We start from the raw sequence: 18,577 nt of genomic DNA on the forward strand, positions 1-18,577 counted from the left end.
CTACTGCTTACATTACACTTAGTATATGCCAGGCACTATTATAGGTGTTTTATATACTTTATTTCATGTAATTCTAATAACCACCTGGTGAAGCATCCCCATGTCACACAGCTGCTTAGGGGCAGAGGAAGCTAGCAACACAGATGGCTGAGTCTGGGATCTGTCTTAACCTGTGCACTGCATCACCTCTCTGCACTCTAGGCCTATGCTGGAAAGGAGACCATCAAATCATTAGAATTCTGCTACACCCTCTCACTAGTATTTTTCAGGTAAAATAATTTTAGCATGCAAATTGAATTATATAGCTAGAGTCTCATTATCAATAGCTGAATGTGTCTATATGGATTTGATTACAGAAACTAATAAAGTGTTCTATAAATAATTTTGAAAAAGAGCTAAACTTGCTGCTCAGCAGAGTGCCCTTTTGCATCTTACATGAATGTGAAATGTTCAATCCTGACTTTGAAATTAGTTTCCTTCCTTCTTGGTGCCATTTAAAATATCTGTTAATCAAATATGCTTGATATTTTGTTCTAACTTACATTCAAAACCATGCAGACAAAGTTGTAAAGAAATATTCAAACATATTTTATAGAAGAATCATTAGCTTCTTAACTCAGTGAAAAGTAGAGAATGTAAAATATGTTACACATTCTCATGTGTTATAGCTATATTAACACATTTGTATTTAATTAATTAAGAATGTAGAATATTATTGGTAATTGGGATTTAATTTCTTCTTTATATCTATATTAATGGCATGTGCAAGACAAGAAATACAGATTAAATTATTGAAATATGGCTTGGATTTTAAATATGAGGAAAACAATAGTCCTTTTTAATCACAAAGAGCCAAGTTTATTTCCTGTTCCCACAGTCAAGGACTAACTGGCAGACTAGTATTCTATGACAGTTCCTAAATTTGATTTTCTGGCTTCAAAAAAGGAAAAGTCACTGACTTTTACCCACCCTACTCCACCCAATTTATGTTGCCAAGTGCTTGGTAAACTTATGAAGAAATGTACATATTTTATATTTTGAGATTTTACCTTCTGTGGTTTTATAGGCAACAAGGAGCTGACAAAGGATAATGTTTGGAGGTTAAGATAACTGTGCTGAGACTGGCCCCAACTGTAGCAATAGGCAATTCACTTGACTTTGGTGAGGCCTAATTTTTTCAGCCATAAAATGAGGGTAAAAATACCACCTGTTTTAACTACCTCACAGAATTATCAGGAAAAATAAATGAAATAATGTTTGCAAAAGGGGCTTATAAATGTTAAGTGCCCTACAGAGTTAGACATGATTATTTTTTGAGTTTCTTAGAAATAGTATGTGGTCAGGGCCAATTGGGGAGGCTGTGACCTGGACAAGTATGTCACATCATATCACATAGATTTCAATATCCATGTCAATAAGTCTCTGGCAAATCGTAATAGAGAGTCTTATTCAAATGAACTCTATACATTACAACAATTTCCCAATAGGAAGGGACTTCTTTTGTCCAGTTTTCACAAATACCCTTTGCATTGTGATAGAAGCAGCATTGTTCTAGCCTCCTGTCTCCCTTTCTCCAATTCAGTAACCACATTCTAATATGACAATCTCTGCTAAAATTAAAATTAGATAGTGTTATTCCTCTGCCAACACCCTGATGATTTCTCATTTTGCTTTCAGAATAATGAATAATGCCTGCATTTTTTATTTGATAAGACTTGAGGCTCTTGGTCAGCAGCCCAGTCTCATCTCTCCCTACTCCCTGCCCAGCTTGTGGAGGTGTCTAGTTTCCTGCACACATGCACTCCTGAACCTAAGGAAATACTTCAGCAAGCAACACTGATTCACCCCTCTTCTTTTATGTATAGCTTAGATGTCACTTCCTGCAAGGAGCCATCCTTAAGCTACCCCTTTTACTCAAATCTACAGCAGTCTTTGTCCATCTAGATGTTATCTTTGTCATTTGATATGTAGGTAGGTACTGAGCCACTGAAGGCAAGGTGTATACTTACCTTCGTACTTGAAGCAAATTAGAGCCCACAAGAAACGGCGCCTGACTCTTAGTATTAGATCTGCTACTTATTTGCTTTGTGATGCTAAGAAAAATCATTTAATCTCTTCATACCTCATTTTCCTGCTAGGAAAAAATACAATATTGGATTAACCAATGCATAAAGAATTTTTACAGTTCTAAATTTCTTTAATTTAAAAATATGGTTTATCTTAAAATTAAAGAAACAATGAATTAAATGTGACTCAAATCTAGGCAATAATTTGACATACCAGGACCTACCAAAGTTGCTTATGCATGATACACAATGACTTAAAGATTGTTCTTGTTTAGCTTCTGCCAGGAATGCTTTTGTTATTCTTTTCAATCTATAAAATGAAATAGGTTACATATTCCACAAACATTTTCACTTTAACTAAAATATTTAAACCAACTTTTATTTGCCCAGTCTGAGCTATTACTGTGTCCAGGATGATTATTAAATTGGAGTACAAAACACAATAACAATAAAAGAGCACTTAACATCTTCATCTCTCATTGCTAAGATCAAAAACCAAGATATCAGTCATCATGGCAGTTGTTTGCTATTATGATGGAAAGCTGTATTTATGTGTATCTATTATCATCACCCAATATTCAGTTCAGATTTGCCATCCCACAGCATATCACAGGTAAAGTTGCCATTCTAGGAATGATGTCACAAAGGCATCAAGGAATATACCAGAATTAAAATCAAAGTGATATTAGAGAAATCCTAATGTTTCAAATCATTACAGAAGTTAGCAATTCAATATTCATTTTCATAATGATCAATATTTTCATCCCCACAAAAAGATGTGATCTTCTTTTTAGATACTGGAGGCATTTGATTTGGTTCTAATGAATATGAAGTTAAACAAGAATCTACTGCACTGTATTTAAACCTTCAGTGAAACTGATGTTGTACTAGAAAGAACAGACAACCAGGTGTACTCACCTTCCCCTTTCATGAGCTCTTTCATCAAGTCATCTTTGACCTTGTCTGTTGGATCTGGTTTAGAAACTGGGAAGGGATCTGGCTCTATGGACTTAGAGAGGGTAATGGATTCCTTGGTTTGGTTTTGTTCTCCATAGGAACAGGTCTTATAATCGTACATCAGTATATTAAAGAAGAGCATTTAGACTTGAAAATGTGCCATACATTTCTTTCTCATCTATATCCAGACTCCTTTATCTTTGCTTCTGAAATAGAAAATAAAAAGGAAAGGGACGTTTTGTTGGATAAAACTCAAATATATATGAAATATGTGTGTATGTATGTGTGTGCATGTGTGTTTCTTTTTTAAAATGTAATTTTCCTGATCAGCTCCTAGAAATTTTTAATCAAATGATCATGGTCATGAAAATGCTTGGAAAAGAAAAATCAGTTATTTTACAGTGGTTAAACACTTTCCAAATGCCAAACTTAATAGGTGTTGGACATTGCACATAATTCACTGGATCTCCATTTCATTTTTATAAATTTGTGGATTAAGCTTCAGGGTAAATGGCTCCACACATAGTCAGTGACTATTCTGGAAATGTGAAATGGAGAATCTGAACAATTATCTTATTAATTTGAAAGTCAATATGCAGAAGTGAAGTAACAACTCCCCCTGGGCATCACTGTCTTAATCTTAATCATCCCAAGGATTTTTGGACTGTAGGCAGAACAGAGTATCATTAGATTCTGGTTGAAAGTTGCAGAAAAGGGAAGGGCTACTGGAGTTGGGAAATGGTGGTAGAAAAGGGAGGAATGAGTCACAGGAAGCAGTTGTGAAAGATGTTAACGCCTCTGGTGCCTTAAGATTCAACAGACTGAGCAGTACCATCCCATAACCAATGTCAACTAATGGTTATTAACGCGTCTCTTCTGACGAATGCAGAATATGAATGCTTCTACACCCCTAAAATTTGATATATGATTCTGGAGTAGGGTTCTCAGAGTAATTGATTATTTTCTGTGCATTCCTATGACACAGAATTTTGTTGAGCTTTTCTATTTGTTTGTTATATTATGAAAACAATAGTCTTTTACCAAATAAAAAATTAGAGTATGGCATTGAATATGGTTTCTCAAAGTGTAATGTGTACTTCCCACAATAAGGAGATTAAAATACACCCCCATGTAGGATGTGGCTCCTAGGTTAAGAATCATAGATTAGTAGGATGGTGATGAGGTAATATTTGCAATAGAGAAAGACAACTCAAATGAAAATACAACCAAATAACATTCTAGAACTGTTTATGAATACAACTCTTGAATCACCAAGAAGTTCATCTCAGTGAAATGAATAAAAGTCCACTGGTCTCACAAAGTGAATACTAGAAAAGATATCACTTTTTCTGCATGTGACAGTAACAGCCGTAACTCCATCTACTTTAGTGCAGAGGAAAAAAAACATGTTTTACTACCTTGTCATCCTTTCTGGAATCACACAAACAGGAACCTGCCACATAACTCAGCTGAATAAATCAGCAATTTTTTAAAGGCCTGTCAGTACATCAGTGCCAGACTGGTACAGTGGAAGCACCTGAGTTACTTGGTCTAAACTACTTAACCTGAATCTCTTCCTAATCCTCCTGCATTAGAATCTTTGTGATGGACATTGTTACTTAAACCGTCTGGGTGGTTTAATTTAATAAAAATCATATTTCATATGTTGGTAGCTATGCCACTGACTCTCTCCTCATCATTGCATGGTATATACCTAATACCCTATTCTGGGAAAATAATGGAGAAGTCTGATAATGGAAAATATTTGAAAGAAAAACATTTTGATGAAACACACTATCAGATTTTGGGCATCACTGTTGTCTGTTACCTACAAATGAGGCCAACCCCTCCTTAGAGAGGCTGCCTTTTATCTCTGGAATATTAATGCGTCTCTTGGCTCAGTAAGGAAACTGGGATCTTCTTGAAGTAAAGGTGCATTAGTAAACTTTTACTCACTTTCTGGAATGAAATTGAGAAGTCTGTATCCATTCATACCAGGAAAAAAAAGAAAAAAGTTCTATTAAGTCATCATGTCTTAACACTTCAAAGTAAGCCAGACTTTATGACTGTACAACATAAAGCATTTTAAAAGACATCGTATGACTTACAGTAGCTCACACATTGACAAAGATTCAACTGAGCACCTATGTTTTTAGTAGTTAAGTGCAAGTACTTTGCCATGAATGTAACACATGTTCGTTGAAGTGGGACTTTTACGCAATTTCTTCATCCCAAAGTAATGGCATGAAGAAAAGCTGGAATGCCAAACTCTTAATCTAGATTAGAAAAACTCTACTAGACATAAAGTTTCACAAATGCACTTGAAAATTACCAGAAAAAGTAAATGTTAGCAGGGATGACTTTCTTTTCCCTTCATAAGAATGTGAGCTTTACCAGACAGATTATGCATTCATTCGTTCAACAAACCTGTAGTTGAGTATTGACCATGAGCCAACCATCCCGACGATTCTGAGCACACAAATGGAGTAGTTCACATATGATTGATCTTTCCTTTCCACTGAAAAATTATTTATAAGTATTATAAATAATAATATATCTTTTAATTCTACCCAAGAAGCCTTGGGTAGAACTAAAAGATATATCTCTTCATTTTTATTTAAAAAAAAAACTTTTAACTTATTATCTTTGGAACCAACCCAGATGCCCTTCAATAGATGAATGGATAAAAAAAATGTGGCATTTATACACCATGGAGTATTATGCAGAACTAAAAAATGACAAAATCATGGAATTTGCAGGGAAATGGATGGCACTAGAGCAGATTATGCTTAGTGAAGCTAGCCAATCCCTAAAAAATAAATACCAAATGTCTTCTTTGAGAGCAACTAAGAACAGAGCAGGGAAGAAGAGCAGGAAGAAAAGATTAACATTAAACAGAGACATGAGGTGGGAGGGAAAGGGAGAGAAAAGGGAAATTGCATGGAAATGAAGGGAGACCCTCATTGGTATACAAAATTACATATAAGAGGTTGTGAGGGGAATGGGAAAATAAACAAGGAGAGAAATGAATTACAGTAGATGGGGTAGAGAGAGAAGATGTGAAGGAAGGGGAGAGGGGATAGTAGGCGATATGAAAGGTAGCAGAATACAACAATTACTAATAGGGCATTATGCAAATTGTGGATGTGTAACTGACGTGATTCTGCAATCTGCATTTGCGGTAAAATTGGGAGTTCATAACCCACTTCAATCTAATGTATGAAATATGATATGTCAAGAGCTTTGTAATGTTGTGAACAACCAATAAAAAAATTGCAAATGTAAAAAATAAATAAATAAATAAATGAGTATTGAATAAATTCCCATTTTCTTTATTTCCTTTGATTTTAAACAGTTAATTCTTATTTCTTTGAACTAATTATTAGTTCTAATCAGTTATACCTGACAGCAGAAAGCTTTTTGATTCATTGTACATAAAGGGAGCACAACTTTTCATTTCTCTGCTTGTACACTATTTTTCAGTGAAGTGTGAGGACCAAGTATGTTTGTTAAATAAATTGCTGGTAATTTTTTCAACAACAGCTTTGAATGAAACTAAATTATTTTGTTCTATTCATAAACTACTTGGTACGAGATTCTGTGCCTTAGCGATGTCACACTGTTAAAATTGTTGAAGCTATTCTTTAACACAGGATACAGTAGTTACCCTGTTATGGTTTGGGTGTGATGTGTCCCCCAAAAGCTCACATGTGAGACAATTAGAGAGGGTTCAGAGGAGAAAGGATTGGGTTGTGAGAGTCTTAACTCAATCAGTGAATTAATCCCCTGATAGGGATTAATTGAATGGCAAATAAGTGGTAGGGGGTGGCTGGCAGAGTTAGGAAGTGGGGGCACAGCTTGGGGGTATATATTTTGTGCCCGGGGAATGGAGACTCTCTCTGCTTCCAGATCATGATGTGAACTTCTTCCCTCCCCGCACTCTCCCACCATGATGTGCAGCCTCACCTGGAGCCAGCTTTCTATGGACTAACATCTCTGAAACTGAGAGCCCTCAAATAAACTTTTCCTCCTTTAAAATTATTCTGAGTTATTTTCAGAAAAAGCTATCTAAAATATATCCTTTCTTCTCAGTCCCTAATTTCTCATTTTTTCTGGTTTGTTCTTGGACCCAAAGCCCACATACTCCCATGCTACATCCTTGCAAGCCCATTGGCTGGAAGCAGTGTCTTAGGAATATTTCCCCAGACCCTTTTCAATGCACTATTTCCCACTAAGATTGGCTCCTGGCATTGTGGGATTTCTGGCATGATGGTTCGGACTCAGTGAGTTCATCCTCAAATCCCATTGGCTTTTCCTTTAAAATGTACCCATAACCTGAATGTTTTTTACCCACATTTCTCACCTAGATTACTCTGAATAATATCCCGTCTTGCTTCCTTATGGTCTGTTCCCACTATATAAACAGAGGGATGGAGGGATATTTTCTTTTTAAATGTAAGTCTTTCCCACCACTTCACCATCAATGCAGTCTGCATTTCTCCTGTTTAACTTTGCTTTCTCACACACATTTGACTTCTGTTCCATTTTGTGCCTTTGCTGTTTCCCAGTGTCTGAGGTGGGGCATTCTCCTGTTTTAACAGCACCTAGACACCCTCCACCACATGCCCAGCACTTGAGCAATGCAGAAAGCCTTTGAACATATTCTTGAAGAATTGGAGAAGATTTGGTCTTTCCAGATGAATTTATGGTTTTTAATTTTTTTTTTAAATTTTTGCTTAACATGTTTCATTGGAATTTTGTTAGAGTTAGATCATCTTACAATTTTGGACAAATTATTGACATCTTTTAAAATAAGAACTTTTTTGCCATTCTAATTTTCTTATAAATGCTCTATTAAAGTGTAGCTTTTTTTCTTTAACTCGGTAATATGTTTTTCATAAGAAGTAAACTTAGGAATTTGTACATTCATTACTATTGTAAGTTAAACCTCTTATTTATTGTATTTATATGTGATATTTTGGATAGTATGTTTTGTGTTTGAGGGGATTTTTGAGGTAAATTAGTTTGATATCATAACATCTTTTTTAATTTTTCACTCTAAAAGTATTTTAACTATTTTCCAGTAATATATGTAATAGTTTGATTTCTGCCTACATTTAAATTACTAGTTTATGTTGGCTATATAAGATCTTCTGCATAACAAAGAATTTTACAAACAAGAATAACATTGACTCAGTAAGATTTAATATATGTTTTAATAAATGTGTTCTTGGATTTTATGTTTTCCATGTATATTTGTCAGCCTGCCTAAACTGTAGGACACACACATACTATTCAAGTTATCCCATCACGTAAGCACCACATGTTATTTCTAAGTACAATGCATATCTTAAATTAGAAATTTAAAAAGTAAATGACTTCATGGAAATAGAACTTGATATAATAACTTTTTTTTTTACATTAGTGCTGCATTTTATTTCATTACTGTGTCAAGACGTACAAGAGTCCAAGGAGCACTTTTTTCATGGAGTAATGGGTTCCATACTCTGAGTGAGAAAACCTTGAGAAGAGTGAAGAAGAGAAAGAAGGAGCAAGAATATGCTGCTCTGCAGCTGAGAATTTTTCTAAACTTACATGACACTCAAGATAGAAGCAATAAGGGCTGGGTTTGTGTCTCAGAGGTAGCGTACTTGTGTGAGGCACTGGGTTCGATTCTCAGCACCACAAATAAATAAATAAATAAATAAACAAACAAACAAACAAACAAACAAACAAACAAAATAAAATGACCAGACTCTTTACCCAAGATTAATGAAGGATTGGTGCTGCTAAAAACTTCATAGGCAAAGATACCCAAAGTAGAAATGGGGTTACAAAGAGAGTAAATACTGTTTTTCTTCACTGAAAATTTCCTATAGTTCTATGATCATGATATGCTAAGTATGGGTCTAAGGGATGAAATGGGGATCCATAACGCTGCTTTTTATTTCCCAGGAAATATCCCTAGCTAGGGCAATACACAGGTACAGACACACAAACATACCTTTGTAATTCTGCTTGAGATAAATTAGAAAAGTTACATTTTTAACAACATGTAACACGTAATGATGGAGCCAGATGTCAACAAGCTTATAGGCTTGGTGATGTTTACAACCCTGAGATTGAAGATTTGCCAAGGAAAATCCAAATATTAAAAAAAAAAGAAATTTAAGTAAAACTTTTAATGGAATAGTGTTTGAATTCTATTTAGGAGATGAGAAGTGAAAATAGTTCTTGATCTGAAAGTAGGATTGATTATACAACTCCTATCTTTCTCATCTTCTCCTATTTAAAATAATCAGTTGGCTGCACTGTCATTCATATGTATAAAATCCATCTCCTCTCTGTAGCTACAATAGATGTCACTAAGTCTACTTTCTCCAAAGGCTGTATAATATAAAAACTTAGGCTGAGACATTGGTCAGTCTTAGTTCAGTTACTTTGCTAACACAAAAATGCTTACTTTACATCTTTGAATACAACTTTGGTTTGGGGAAGACATATGGAGGTTTTTGAGAAGGGTGTGTATAAGGAACGGATTTTACAAACAGTTCATTTTAAGATTTTAAGGAAAGCGATCCAAAAATTACAGCACAATGATAAGCTGACACATTGTTTTGTCTAAATAATTCCATGTGCTGCAGCACCAATTCTAGGATGTCTTCCAAAGCTCCAGATCTTGGGTGCTGCCCTCCTTGTGTGCATATGCAGCTGCTGAGCCAGCATGCTATGCTCCTCTGACTCAAAAGAATCCTCCATATCCAGGCATTAAGTCACTATACTGGACATGCACCACTGGAATGCTGTGACCTACATATGGTGTATGTGGTTTACATTTTCAGTAACTGGGAGGCAATTTAATTGTCTGACTCAATTACAGTAAGTGAGAGCCAGACTGCCAACTGTTCATTCACCTCACTGAAAACGGACCCCTCCAAGTCAAGCCAAATTCTCGAAGGAGAAGCTGGGTCAGCAGAGCTGCTGCTGAAGCATGTGGGTTCCAGTCTGTATTTTGAGAAAGCTGTTGGTTTTCCTTGATCCTATATTTCCAGCTCTGGCTTTCTGAAACTGGTCAAACTCTAGGATCAATGGTACAATTGAGTTTGACTCACAGCAGAATGGGGATCCTATTTTGGGCAACTGTGTCTTAGAGCAAAGCCAAAAGAAATATTTCCTAGTAGGAGGAACTATAATAAAGCTGGTTTTTTATTAAGTTGGAAAGTACATTTTCTATGCAGCACTGATATCCTTGAATTCTACCCCAGTCTTAATCTCTGTTAGAGAGGGATAGCCTGGACTCTTGAGACTGGACATGTCCTTTGCAGTCAACTGCCTGAAGATCAGTTTGCCAAGTGACTCTTTATTTGACCTGTCAAAACTGGCTTCCCACCAAAAAGTGCAGAATATACTTAGCCAGAGAACTGCCACTTATCAGAAAACAGCCCCAAGTGTCCACCAAGAAAAAACTGGCCTAACTTCTAGTGCCTAATGAGCCAAGGGAATCTGTTCAAGCCTCTTCCTTTGGGAATTGCCAAGCAGTAGGTGCTAAATTTTAAGTGTTCTCCTTTTTGGAAAGAATGGTAAAAGATAGTGGAAGGAATTCTCAGCAGGGCTGATGACCAACCCTTCTAATAACTCTGATAAGTCCTAGAGAAATGTAGAAAAATTCTAGCAAGAAAAGGAAAATCACTGTGAAAGGACTTTTTTTTCCCTTTTTTTTTCTAACCCACTGGGACTGAAAGTAAATAATTCTTCCATACTTATAGTAACTATGAAAACCCCTACAACTTGATAATGGACAGGCAGCCCACTGACACTTTTTAAAAAAACTTGTAATAATTGTGATAGAAACTCGTTCTTCTTTCTCCCATACACTCAGTTTAATTCAGTAACCGGAAGGCTCAGATTGGGCCAGAAAACACCATAGGAGAAAGCTGTGTCCTGAAACTAGGGCTATTTTTGTTTTAACTTTTAATTTGATTTCATTTGATAAAAGACATATAACATAAAATTTACTATCTTAATTATTTTTAACTGTGCAGATGAGTATTGTTAAATACATTTACAATTGTGCAATGGATCTTCAGATTTCTTTTTATTTTGAAAAAGTAAACTTCGTATCAATTAAATTGCAACTCCCTGCTGTTTATTCTCAAATCTGTTATAAATCATCAGGCTTGTGAATACAGAACAGAAAACTTTTATTTTTTTAAAGTAGGTACCTTTTATTTTTTTAAGTAGAAGGCTTTTTGTTTATTAACTGCTCAAGTCTCTTGAAGAAGTTAAAATACTTAAGAAATGTAAGCTCACATGGCACTTTTTTTTTTGTTTATATGTTATCAATGCCTTTAGGATTGTATATATGGCTATGTTTGAATGGTAAATGAATCAGGAATTACCATACTTTTGGTTCTATTTAAAATATGATAAAAAGATGATGTAATAAAATTTTAAACCAGATATGTCATTAAACATCACCACTAAATAGTAGAAAGTAATTCAATTATGGTGATAACATTAATCAACACCACTGGATCTTTTAGAGTCTTTACTGCTTTCTATAGAGTATATTTTTAAAATAATATTTAATAATTAATTAGTGTTAATATTTTTGGAAATCTTGTCTTTAAAATATTCTTAAAACAATTGGGCCCACACACTTGTTGGTGGAGAGTAGTAAGGAGTGGAGAAATATAATAGGATATGGAAGCCCTGGCACTGTGTCACTTGGGTTTGATCTCATTTTGTAACTGTTAGCTTCACCCTTTCTTCTGCAATTTCTTTATCTTTAAGATTTTGGGAAGGATTAATGAAATAATGAAGGTAAAACTCTTAGCACAGTTCATGGCATGTAGGAAGCAACACAAATTACTCATTATTACTAGGGACTATCAATAAGATACGATTTGGGGTTCCTGGGTCTAGACTTCATTCTCCCCCCTGATGAGGAATGGTATTCTAAAATTATTATCTTTTTAATTATCATTTTATTAGTTATTCTCCTTTCTGTCCCCATCCCCTTTCCCCCTTTACAGAGAGAATACTGATTGGAATACCTTGTTTGGCTTTCCAGTGTCTCCATAGGAAAGGCTGACACAAGCTGACCGTGGCCTACATTCATGGTGCGGGCTGAAAACTCAATACTACCATTTCATTCTGTAATTTAATGTTGTGATTAAAATGTTTGTAGAGGGACATACTTTAAGCTCTGAGTGGTAGAATTATCTTTTTTTTTTTCATTATTTGTGTTTCCAGGTTTTTTTACAGCAAATTTTTACCACTATCATACAGAAATAAATAAATATTTAAATAGAAAGAGAGAAAGGAAGGGAGAAAGGTAGCAAAGAATTTGACAACATGATTCAGAGAGTGCTAATCCAGAGCAAGAATCATTGATTCCCTTTTTGCTTCTTAACTGCAAATCCCTAAGATCTTATGTGTATGGGGAAAGTGATGACTTGGACATCTGGGTCTGTACTGTGTTGTTCTTGTCATTAATCATGACATTTCTGACAACTTTTCTAGATATAATAAAAGTCTATGAAGTACACTGGCTGGCACATGAGATATGCATACTTTTCCTTCTTGGGGTTTTTACAGCTTGTAAATTAAATTGAAAATGTGAAAATTATTTGCCATCTTTTTTCTGCCCCTTACCCTCAGAGGTCTTCTCACCCATCTACTTTTTTCCTTCTCTAAATATGATATTCTAGAATGCTACATGCTGTGGCTTTTACCTTGTTTTCTATGGAAGACTTTTATATACAATTTTCTTGTTCCTATGAAGTACATTTCAGTAGAATGACACATTGATTTACTCAATTAGTAAGTTATATTGCTACTAAAGACATTTTCTTAAAAAATATATAAAAATAATATTTGCAGATATATCCTTAGAAACTTAACTTAGAGGAACAATTTCTCTAGTACTTAGACATATTTCTCTTCCTTGGAAGTTTTTCCTAAGTTTATGTTTATCCATTTGAAGACGGTGACTGAACATTTATGATTTTCCTAGTGAGGAAAAAAATAAATTATGTATCCTAGTTGTTCCATATGCCTGTGTTGTGTCAAAATTTTTGACATTTTATTGATTCTGTCTGGTCATATGGCTCAGGAAACGCATCAGCTTATGACATACAGGAACACTACTTGAGCCCATTTTCTTACAGTGCATTGAATGGGCCTTTTCTTTGTGAGGCAATCACTATAGAATTTCAATAAGCCTGGCTTTAAAGGCAGTGAGGATACTGTAAGTAAACCTGTGGAACATTTTGTTACAAGACTTAGAGAAAAGCAGCATAATTCTCAGACTCAGAAAACTCCTTTATAAGTCAGCACTCTCCTGAGTAGCTGCAGGGCCATCGCTGTGGCATTTCAGGGTAAAGAATTTTCATCAGCCCTTCCCGAATGATCCTGGAACCACAGAGCATCTTCTGAGATTCCCACCCAACACTCACAGAGCCTCAGCTTCCTGGGTCACTTCCTCCCCAGAGATTCCTTATGACAAACTTATTCTGACCTACAAGGGAAAAATCATTACCACAAAAACCTATTCACGTGTGGGAAGTTTATCTCAAAGTCTTTTTATTAAATGAGTAAATAACTTCACTTACAAAATTGAGTAACAAATTTCTCATTCAATTTCTAGAAATTTGTAAAAATACAAAAGAGAAAGAAGGGTGTTTTTCAGTAGGAAAAAAATCATAAGTACTTACTAAAGTAAGTAGTAAAGAGTCTGTCCCTTCTACAGATAACTTTTTTAATTCACAGAGGCACATATTGAATATACTATGGACCATTTTCTTTCTTTAACACATAAGATGATACTATTCCTTCCTTTGATTCTCTGAATCCCTTAGTGTGCTGATTGCTTGCCCTTTGACCACACATATGCACAAAATCTGGGCTCCTCAGGATTCTTTTCCAAGGTAACTCTCTTTAATTCTAACTTGTATAAGACATATGTCATTTTGTTGATTATCCCCTATGGCATATGAACAGATTAGACACCACGCACTTCAATAATCTATTTGGGGAACTATCAGAATCAAATAATGAATTTAGAAAATGCAAAATAAATTAAAATTGAAATGTGTCAATTATTTAAACTTCCATGGGTATATCATGTCACATTTGTCTAGAAAAATAAAATACTATGACAATTTGTCACATTCTATCAGTTAATATGGTATAGATATCCATAATTATTCTCCTCTCCAAATTAGTTTCTTGTGCTATAATTTTTTAATAATATCTGTCTTATCATACCATAACACTTCTTGACAAGTCTCACTGATTTGAGATTATCTCCAAAGCAATTTCTGGGTCTTATTATTCCTTGATTTTGGAAGGCTTTATATGGTTCTTGGCACACAGTATTCAGCCAATACACATTATTGAGTGGATAAAAAGAAGACAGATGAATGAATGAATGAATGAATCGATGGATGGATGAGCCCTCATATTTGTATATTTGATATTATAATCTTCCTATAAAGCAAATGTAGGAGGACTTACTGGATTTTTTCCTAGAGAACTCTTTAGGATTAAGCATGATATAAACAGGATGGTGATGTAATATTACACAGCAGTGGCAATACAAACAGTTTGGGTGGGGTGATTTTCTGTTGAGAGCTGTTCTGTGAATTGTTAGGCTATTATGTAGCATGTTTGACCCCTAGCAAATAGATGCCAAAAATAACCTCCCTCTCACCCCCACCCTGCCCCCAGATCCCAAAATGACTCCAGACATTGCTAACTATATTGAGGGGGAGTGAGGGACAAAATCAACTTCAGCAGAGAACCTCTGCTATGTAGTGTCTAATTTCATAAGGGCGGTATACATTTGCATTGCACCTCTTTTTTTCTTTTTCAGAAAATAAGCACATAATTGAGTTGGATAATAAAGAGAACAATAGTGAGATTTTCCTGTCCAGATTGAGTTAGATACAAAAGAAGCTTTGGAGGGTGTGGTGGTGGTGCATGCCTGTTATCCCAGTGACTCCAGAGCCTGAAGCAGAAGGATCACAAATTCAAGATCAGCTTCAGCAACTCAGTGAGACCCTGTCTCAAATAAAAATAAAATTAAATTAATAAAAATTAATTGTTCTTAATAAAGAGCCAGGTAAAGTATACGCTATGTAGTGAATGAGGATGAAATAGAGACCTAGAAATTTAGGGAATTGTGTAAGGTCACAGAGCATATTACTGGTAGAGCAAAGAACAAATTTGAAATCTTCAATGCCAATTTCAAACTCCAAATTCACATGTGAGAGAGTGGCCTTGGGAGCTTGTTAAAATTCAGATTCTTGTTCTGCTATCAGCACATTTACTTGTTGAGACAGACACTTAAATTATTTTTCTCTATCAGTGACTATATGCAAAGTAATGCACATCAAATTCCATAACCTGCCAGAAATGTTCTCTTCCGAGGAATGGTTTAACTACTTTTAGAATAATCTCAGAAGAGAATGCATTCATTGATGTTCCTGCAGCTCTCAGCTCCCACCCTGCTCCTTCCCACTAATACTGGACACTATCTTACTTCAATCTTTGCCAGTACTCATACTTGTTTTGGAACTCAGGATCCGGTGTTCCTGGTTCCCTTGGTGTTGAAGCAACACCGAGAAATAAGGAGACAAGCGTAGAATGCAAGTTTTATTTAGAAAAGAGACAGAACAGAGAAAGCAGACTTCTCTGGAGGGAAGTGGGGTCTCAGAGCTGGGTGCCCAAGAAAGGGGGTGTGTCTTGCCTTTTTACAGATTTCACATTTCCTCTCCTCCTTCCCACCTCCTCTTTCTACCCTGCGGGTGTATCAAAGGATAGGAAAAAGCAGCTCAAGGGATATTTGCTAGCCACTCCCTAGTGTTAGGAGGAGTGATTCCCTTGGAGGTGTTAGCGACCCACTTCCTTTTCTTTGATAACTAGTCCTCATCTTTTAGACCCAATCATTTACTATCTATGCTGATCTCCTGTCCTTCTCCCTTTCTCAGTACCAGTAGTATAAATTTGTCTTTTGCCCTGATTGTTATTGTGAACATCATTCTGTGATTATTTAGTTGTAACAACTATCCATATTTTTCTGGGATATTTATATTTACACTTTTGTTAACTGCCTCTTCTTTTCCCAATTCTTACATTGTTTTTATTTATTTTCTTGTTTCTCCTATGTTATCAAAAACCTCTGCCAATTTCAGACATTGTGAATGATTTTCGGACATTGTCACAAGATTATTCATTTTGCTCATGGAAAAAAATCTTAATTTTATGGACATGAAATATATTGATTCATTTATATCTCTTATCTATCTGGTGTCTAGTTTTATAGATAGTGCAATGGAAAGTTTCAAGTGTATATTTTCTTTTCTAAAGTTTGCTGATTTGTGGAGCCCCATATATGATAAAATTTCCATATATGTATGAACACTCATCTTAGATTCTATTCCAGTGATCTATTGATCTGTTCCTGTGTCATTATGACAAAGACCTATTTTCCTTCCCTCCCGGTCTCCCTCCCTTTCTTCTATTGTTTCTCTTCTTCTTTATCCCTCCCCCTCTCTTCTTCATTCTCTCCCTTCTCTCCCTCTCATTCTTCCTCCTTGTGTCCCTGTTCTATTTTCTCCATGTCCTTTTAACAAATGTAATTGCTGAGTTTTTGTAGCATGTCTATTGTGCCAGTACCTAAGTTAGTCAGTTAGGTATATAAGTTACATATAATTATGTGCATATGCACACAGAGAAGGAGAGAGAATGAAAAAGAAATAAAAAAAGAAAGATATATTTTGAGAAATGAACACATGTTATTGTGAGGAGTACAACTCTGAGATCAGTGGGATAAGTCAGCAAAATAAAAATTCAGGCAGAATTTCTCTGTAACAATTTCGAGACATAATTCTCTCTTCTTGGGAAGCCTAGTGTTGTTCTTCAAATCTTCAATTGATTGAATGAAGCCCACCCATATTATCAAGGGTACTCTTTTTTACTTAAAGTTTTCCAGTGATAGATTTTAACCACATCTACAAAATACCTTCTTGGCAATGCTAGTCTTTGGTGAAACAATTGACTGCAATAGCCTGACAAGTTTAAATCAAATTAACCATTATAACTAGGTGGGAAATTCATCCATATTTGCTCCCCCACCAACAAATTACTTAGGTGATTTTTTTTTTGTAGGAGAGGAAATGCCTCAAAAATCCATGCCATAATGGATAATTGAAATGGTAATGGATTCACTAGTTAAAGTCACAAAGACTGATATCTTAAAAATATTAGATCATCTAGTCATGTTCACAGTACACATTCTTTTTGTTGTTGTTCTAATTGGTTATACATGACAACAGAATGCATATTCTTTAGTTGTTCAGGGCTTCTCTGATACCAAGATGAAAATCAATGTAAAATTATCTGACAAGAATTTTAAAGTAGCTGCAATAAAAATAATTCAATGTTAGTCATTACAAACATGCTACAAATGAAAGAAAATAGCAAAGGCATACAAGTTATGGAGAAGAACCAAATGGAAATCTTTGAACTGAAAAATGCTCTAGCCAAATTCAAATCTTAATAGATAGACCTTGCTGCAGGATGAAGACAGAAGAAAGGATTAGTAAACTTGAAGCTAAAACAGTAAAATTTATTCAATATGAACAACAAAAACAAAGCACTGCTAAAATGTGTGTGTGTGTAATGCTGTAATAAATGTTTTAACATTAATATTTGTTGTCAAAGTTTCAGAAGAAGAGGAGAGACAAAGAGTAGCTGAAAAGTATTCAAAGAAATAATCATTGAAAATTTCCTAAGCATGACCAAAAATCTACAGATTCAAGAAACTGAGCAGATCAAACATGATATACTGAATGAAATTCATGGGAAAATGCATCATAATGAATCTTCTGAAAAATAAAAACAAAGACAAATCTTGAAGTCAGTGAGGGAAAATAACATTTTACCTAAAGAGGGAAATAATTTGAATAACAGATGATTTCTCATCATAAATTATGGAGGTCAAAGGAAGTGTCATAATATTTTTCAAAGACAGATGCTCCTCAGTGTTACCTACCAACATATGCTTTTTAAGTTGAAGACATTGTTGAAAATTTATTTAACACACCTAATCTATCAAAAATCATAGCTCAGGGTAACAACAGTATACTGTAGATTACTAGTGTTAACTCTCATGATCATCTATCTGGCTGATTGGGAGCTGTCAAGTGGCTGACCCTGACCAGCACTGTAAGAGAGCATCATATTGCATATTGCTAGCTAAGGAAAAAATTAAAGTTCAAAATTTTATGCACAGTTTCTACTGCAGGCGTATTGCTTTTGTGCCACTGTAAACTTAAAAAATTAAGTTGAACCAGTGTAAGTCAGGAAATTTATTTAGGAAATTTAGGAATTCTGCCTGAATTTTTATTTTGCTGGTTTATCTCACTGATCTCAGAATTGTAATCTTCACAATAACATGTGTCCAGTATGTTCTGGAAGACAAGAACACTCAAACAAGAATCCAAAATCCAGTGAAGACATCCTTCATTAAGGGAAATCAGAACATT

This window comes from Spermophilus citellus (genome assembly GCF_964194105.1).
Source record: "Spermophilus citellus genome assembly, chromosome: 5".
Classification (NCBI taxonomy): domain Eukaryota; kingdom Metazoa; phylum Chordata; class Mammalia; order Rodentia; family Sciuridae; genus Spermophilus; species Spermophilus citellus.